At 32.9% G+C, this 7605-nt stretch overlaps 1 long non-coding RNA gene across 2 annotated transcripts; it reads right to left on the reverse strand.

The window, feature by feature from the left end:
- LOC136274255 (uncharacterized) lies at window positions 1–3286 on the reverse strand. 2 transcript variants are annotated; one of them, XR_010712536.1, is made up of 4 exons: window positions 3180–3286; window positions 2072–2282; window positions 1230–1370; window positions 1–650 (listed from the first exon to the last, which is right to left on the reverse strand). It is a non-coding gene; the product is annotated as an uncharacterized lncRNA (long non-coding RNA). The 2 variants fall into 2 exon arrangements; XR_010712535.1 differs by having other exon boundaries at window positions 2072–2285.
- Between the last annotated feature and the right edge of the window lie 4319 nt (window positions 3287–7605).

Below are 7605 nucleotides of genomic sequence, written 5' to 3' on the forward strand. Positions count from 1 at the left end.
AATTATTTTCCCATAGAACTCCATACAAATGTTATGACCTCTCAGTACTTTACTATAATAGTTTCAGTCAAATCTTTGGTATCATTTGAAACTTCAATTCAAGACCTTTCAGGAAATGACAAAAAAAATATAGGGTCCCGTGGCGTTTATAGGTCAAATTTGCAGTTGTTTACAACTTACAGCGATCGGCAGTAAATGTCACTCTTCATAAAAAATCAACCCCCACCCCTACAATTTTTCCTAGTGTTGCTATATTCTTTAAAATATTCCCCCATTCCATCATTTATTTTAAAAACTAATAATTTTACTACAAAATGAGAATTGTCACATACCTGAATTCAGCCAATCGCCTAACGCCTACCCATTCATTCCTTATTACAACGTTCTATAACTTTTTCTCTGATGTAAACATCCGGGGGTTTGGTACTCTCATTCCTATACTTACAATCTTACCTACCTCAGAATTAGTCCATTTGCTATTTTTTAAAGACTTTAGACCTACCTGAGTTTATGTATGAAATTTGAGTCCCATGAGTTCAATGTCATGGATGTTGTCACTAGCTCAATTGATGACATCATGCTGCAGATGCTGGCGTTACAGGGAGTGAATGACATTCAGACCTCTGAATATATTTGTATATAATTAGTGCCTGGAATCAATAAAATAGTTTGTTTACTACTTGTTTTTGAGTATTGGTATTATCTATATGATAAAATATCAAAATTTTATTAATTTCCTAATAAGGGTAGATTCTACCCAGGTTTTAAGAAAACCTCCTGAAATTGATGAAATCCTAGTAAATTAATCAAAATATACATGCTTTATACTGACAAATTGGTAAAAAATGTTCATATCATGAACAATCATCCATTATTGATTCTAATAAGCCAAATAATTCTAATCAGGCCATTCCTGTTGATTGAGCATGTGCGAACAATATCACCACCCCCCAGTGTAATGCAGCTTACAGAACTAGCAGGTGCCCCCTTATCTTTCTTTATAACACTATTCTAGCAAACGAAAAAGGACATAATTTTGATATTATATTAGAGCTAGGTACCTGGGGTAATGAACAGAACTGTTTAATTGTAAAATTATTGAAAATTAAATCTAGAAAAGGCCAAGTTCTTGCCAATGTCAAAATTCAAGAGGGGTAACTATTCTAGTGTCAAATCACAAAATGCGCCTCCAAGTACAGAGACAGAAGATAGTATGCTGAAAAGTTTACCTTCATTATATAGAAGAATGTCCATCGTGATGAATCAGATGGCTATCGTCTGTCCGACAGCATCAATATGGGGCAAAATGACCCCGCCGCCCTGCCACCATCATCTTCCAAAGCTGAGGCGGCTGAACAATGGAGATCATCCTAAGTGCACGAATGAGGAAAAATCAGAGTTATAAGTTATTCATTGCACAAAACAATGTTCATACATAAAATTTTTTCATATATTCCTTACAAATAAAATATATACATTCTGATTACACACAGAAATACAGAATTTAATGATCTGTCAAGGGTGGGGTACATAAATAAACACTATTACATGTAAATACATGTAATAACATGTAATGCCAAATGTGATTTATGCAGTCATAACATAATTCAAGTAACTCATCAAAAATTACATACAGTCAGTCCAAATAAATAGAATTACATCATGTTGAAATTCTGAATCACTCAGTCAGTTAGTCTAAGGGAAGTAACTCTAAAAACTGCTATCTTGCAATGGACACTGTTGACAGTTTCAAGCAGTTTTAACCATGAAAACTTTACAAAATGCCCCTACTAAGCTCATAAAACATAATCATTCCAATAACATATACCCCATACTAGGCTGACATGAGTCCAATGTGTCATAACCCCCATATCCCTTTCATGTGCAATAAACATGTGTAACACTCCCCTCCCCACCCCTCTCTAAAGAGGAGTGGGTGGAGGAAAAAGGGGGGGGGGGGGGGGTGAGAGACACTCATTCCTGACCATATGTATGCCTAACATGTACTCCTGGCTAAACACTCACAATCACAAATCTAGGGATAAAAAAAAAATGAAACATGGTAACTTACCAGGTGAAGGCACTAGCTGTTGACAACTGCTGTAGTTTCAGGGCGTGTGGGTGAGACCGTCTTATACATCAACCTTACTCAGGTCAAGACCATTTAGGCGAGGGAAAAGACTGCAGAACTCCTCTAGGTGGATGGCTGGGAAGCATGGGAGGCAGTATTTGATCCAAATCACTCTGCTGGTCCAGATGCAGAATACCCGAACAATGAAAATCTGCTGAAAAATAAACATCAAGATGACATTAAATTGACATTAAATAGCACCAGGTCATCAATTTGAAAAGAATAGACATTTTTTAATGCATTGCAAATATGATGCTTACAAAAAATAAGAAAAACAAATAAAAAACCTTGTTTACAACATAATTTTTGTCCAAATTCTATTGACAGATGATCAGCAGACCTTAATTGAGCCCATCAATTATGAGTTAAATATGAATTTAAAATTGAAAAAAACAAGCAAAGAACTGCAAAAATGAATTGCTACACATGTAATCAACAATAATATTATCTAATTTAGAATTCAAACCAATATTTCTTGCTTTTTCTTCTTTCCTGGCCCCTCTAATTTTACTCTTTACACATATCCAATACTCCAGTCCCCCTCAATTTTAAATTACAGCCACTCCCTTCTTAAAATTTAAATTTGATGAACTAATTTTACTGCAAGTGTATTGAAATGTCAAGTCTGTCCAAATAATCGTGAAATATTGACCTTTGTTTGACTTTAAAGAAAGAAAACATTTAAAAAATAGGGTCTCTATAGGGAAAAGCCTACCAATTATTTTCCCATAGAACTCCATACAAATGTTATGACCTCTCAGTACTTTACTATAATAGTTTCAGTCAAATCTTTGGTATCATTTGAAACTTCAATTCAAGACCTTTCAGGAAATGACAAAAAAAATATAGGGTCCCGTGGCGTTTATAGGTCAAATTTGCAGTTGTTTACAACTTACAGCGATCGGCAGTAAATGTCACTCTTCATAAAAAATCAACCCCCACCCCTACAATTTTTCCTAGTGTTGCTATATTCTTTAAAATATTCCCCCATTCCATCATTTATTTTAAAAACTAATAATTTTACTACAAAATGAGAATTGTCACATACCTGAATTCAGCCAATCGCCTAACGCCTACCCATTCATTCCTTATTACAACGTTCTATAACTTTTTCTCTGATGTAAACATCCGGGGGTTTGGTACTCTCATTCCTATAACCTATGCAGTCGATGTTCAAATGTATGTATGTATTCTCACACGCACTCTTCTTTTTATTTTTCTATTTTCTTTTTTGCAATGCATGTTAACTAGAGGTCATTTTCCCACTTTGACCAAGCATGCATATAGATGTAAATACCCACGTTGTTTGGGAAAGTCTCAAAGTATCTTTCATACCAACCTTATATTTCTGAAAGATACTTTTTATTGTGATACAATTTGTTGCTTCAAGTTCATGTATATATTACCCAGTTTTTCTTTGTGTTTATTTTATGTTCTTTTTATGTTGATATATACAAATTATTGCCATACATGTGATTTTCTAATCATCAATACCCAGACCAAGTGGAGGCCTACCATATGCATTATGACTTGCTCACTTAATGTTTTAGACAATGGGTAACTCAATAGAACAATATCGAGCCGCCATAGGGTCTTTCTATATGAGATACCACAACATCTTTAAGAAATCTTACTTTACCATTTTCAAACTTGCTTATTTACTATATGCAGTCCAATCATTGTTATTCAAAACTAAACAATTATTCAAATTTCTTTCAAATTGGTCTATTACTTTCAATTTTTGTGCACAAATTTTTATATTTTGTGTTCTCTTGTTATCTGGAGATATTGAAACTAATCCAGGTCCCTCTGCTGAAAACTCTCTTGATATTATGCATATCAATATAAGAAGCATAAGAAATAAGATAGACTCCTTATTGTATTTAGTTCAAGATTTTGATGTATTATGTTTTACTGAGACCCATTTGGATGTAAATATTAGCAATGACAGTCTAAATATAGAGGGATATAAAACTAGCTTTAGGAAGGATCGCGACTCCTATGGGGGAGGTGTAATGATATATATTTCTGACTCTATAGTTGCATCTCGGAGGTATGATTTAGAACCCAACAGTACAGAAATCTTATGGATTGAAATACCACATGCTATTGAGAATCTTCTTTTATGCTGTGCATACCGCCCACCAAATTCTAGTAGTACTTTTTGGCAAAAATTTTCATGGTCGATTGAAAGAGCTAATGATATCTCTTCTAACATCATAGTTCTAGGTGATCTGAATGTCAATTTTCTCAACCTTATTTCCACACATGAGATCCACACAATTATGAAGTCGAACAACTTAACAAATACAATACATACACCTACAAGGATCACTGAGCATACATGCACTTTAATAGATCCTATTCTTGTAAGCAAAAACATCAAAATCCACGATTCAGGTACTATTAGTCATACACTCAGTGACCACAAAGCAACTTACATTTACATACAACAAAATTCAAATGAAAATATTTCATACAAAAGAAAAATTTGGGACTACAAAAATGCAAACCTTATACTACTTAACAATCTTATTAAAGAATGTGACTGGAGCAATATCATTAATAATACAGATGACATAAATACTGCTGCAAACAATTTTACACATCAATATATGTCTATCATACACAAATGTTTACCAGAAAAAAACTGTTACTATTAGGCCAAATGATAAACCCTGGATGGATTCACTTTTACGCAAAACTATACGTATCAGAAATAGGTTGAGAAAAAAAGCTCAGAAATCCTGCAAAGATTCAGATTGGTATTTGTTTCGGAAATTTAGAAATAAGGTCAACAACATGAAAAAATATGCCATTTCAAATTATTATGATAATATTGATTCCTATTTGAGTGATGCAAGTAAAAACAATCAAAAGCTCTATTGGAAGTTGATGAAAGATGTTTTTCACACTAAATCTACAACTGAAATACCACCTATGCATTACACAGACAATAATGGCACTGATAAGTTTGCATTCTCAGATAACGATAAGATTGAACTTTTAAATACATACTTTAGTTCAATTTCTAATTTAGATAATAACAATAAGGACTTACCTATTTTGCAACACAAGTGTACAGACAATTTTTCAAACCTTGTCATTCAAGAACACGAAGTTTTTGACATTTTGTCAGTAATACCTGTCAATAAAGCAGTAGGCCCAGACAGTATAAGTCACAAAATGCTCAAATCCTGCAAAGAAACTATTTCAAAACCTTTGTGTCTTCTATTCAACAAATCACTAACATCTAAGACTTTTCCTGACTGCTGGAAATTGGCACATGTAATTCCTTTATTTAAGAAAGATGATCCATCTATCACATCAAACTACCGACCTGTGTCATTGCTGAGTTGTATTAGTAAAATTTTTGAGAGAATCTTGTTTAAACATCTATACAATTTTTTACACGCCAACAACTTATTTTATAAATACCAGGCTGGTTTTTTGCCTGGACATTCAACTGTTTACCAACTTTTAGAAACATATCATTCTATTGTGAAAAGTATTGACGATGGTAATTACTGCTGTATGATCTTTTGTGATCTTTCAAAAGCTTTCGATAGGGTCTGGCATAAGGGTCTAATTCATAAACTTAAATCGTATGGAGTCTCTGGGCCAATTCTTGAATGGTTTATTAGCTATTTAAGTAATAGAACACAGAAGGTTATGTATAAAAAAACAAACTCTCTTCCAGCCAATTCATAAATGCAGGTGTTCCCCAGGGCTCTGTTCTTGGCCCATTATTGTTTTTACTCTATGTAAATGATGTGGCTGAAAACATGAGATCAATATGTAGACTTTATGCTGATGATAGTTCATTACAACAGTGTTCAAACAATATTTCTGTCATAGAAGATAATCTTAATTATGATCTTCATGTACTGAAGGAATGGTCAAAGCAATGGCTTCTAGAATTTAATCCACAAAAAACAAAAGTTGTATTCTTTAGTTTTAAAAATGTTGAAAAATTTCCTAATTTGTTGTTTGATGATTGTACCTTGGAATATGTTTCACAACACAAGCATATAGGAGTATTGTTATCTTCAAATTTAAGTTGGTCTAATCACATAGACATCATTGTTAAAAAAGCTTACAAAAAACTTGGTCTACTTAAAAAACTTAAATTTACTGTATCTAGAGATATTTTAGCACAAATGTATGTATCATTTATAAGACCAAAACTAGAGTATGCTGTTGAAGTTTGGTCTGGATGTACCCAATTTGATATGGATAAGCTTGAAAAGGTTCAACTTTATGCAGCAAGAATAGTTTCAGGTCTTTCAGTCATAGCCTCAAGAAATTCTCTATATTTGGAAACAGGATGGGAACCATTAATAACGAGACGAGACCGCCTTAAATTATCTACTATGTTCAAAATTCATAACAATCTTGTTCCTTCTTATCTAAAAGACATAACTCCTGGAATTAGAAATGTCACTTCCAACTATAATACTAGAAACTCCTCAAACTATTCTTTGCCTAGATGTAGATTAGAAGCTTTTAATAAGTCATTTTTTCCTGACACTATTCGTAAGTGGAATAGTCTGAATAATAATACCAAGGAAGCTACTTCGTTAAATATTTTTAAGAAATCACTACAGAGCAATTATACAAAACCTCCTAAGTATTTTTCTTTTGGTAAAAGATTCTTGAATATCATACATTCAAAATTAAGGCATAATTGTGTTCTCAATTGTGATCTTTATCGGTGTAACATAATAGCCAACCCAATGTGTTCATGTGGAAGTTTAGAAGATGCACATCACTTGTTCTTCGTTTGTAAAAAATATTCATCATTAAGACAATCATTTATGTATAATCTTTTATCACTGAACTTTTTGAATATAATTGATGTACATTTGTTACTTTGGGGTGACAACACTTTATCTTATGATGAAAACATAAAAATATTTAAAGAAGTTCATACATTTATACAAAAGTGTGGTAGATTTATCTAAGTTTTTAAATTATTTGCATAACTTTCTTATCCAACCTAATTCTAATTCTAGATTTAAAACTAATGATTTATTTGTATTTCATTACATGTTTTATAACTGTTATCAATGTTAACTGGCATTGTATGGCACTGTTATATATTATGTACAAGGAGAGGACATTCTAAGTTTTTGGAACTTGTGTCCAATCCTTTTGGCATTAGTCAATAAAATATGTTCAACACAACACAACACAGATGAAATTAGAAATTAGTCTCCTAGCACTCTACATGGTTTCTTAGCTTCACCCTACATCCTTTCAGTCCGAAGTCTCAAAGCTAACTCTCTCTAAAAGAACTCATGTACAAGAATTAATTTCTCTATGAATTGCCTAAGGTAAAGTTGTCACTTAGGGCTAATCAAATAATTAAGTTATCAGTGTCATCCCTTTGATGTGAAGAAGTCAAAGTGGTTTTGTTTACCCTAACTAACACCTATGAGTGCCCAGTGCCATGAGCAGTGTCACTGACAATA

The sequence above is a fragment of the Magallana gigas genome, chromosome 1 (assembly GCF_963853765.1).
Source record: "Magallana gigas chromosome 1, xbMagGiga1.1, whole genome shotgun sequence".
In the NCBI taxonomy this organism is placed as follows: domain Eukaryota; kingdom Metazoa; phylum Mollusca; class Bivalvia; order Ostreida; family Ostreidae; genus Magallana; species Magallana gigas.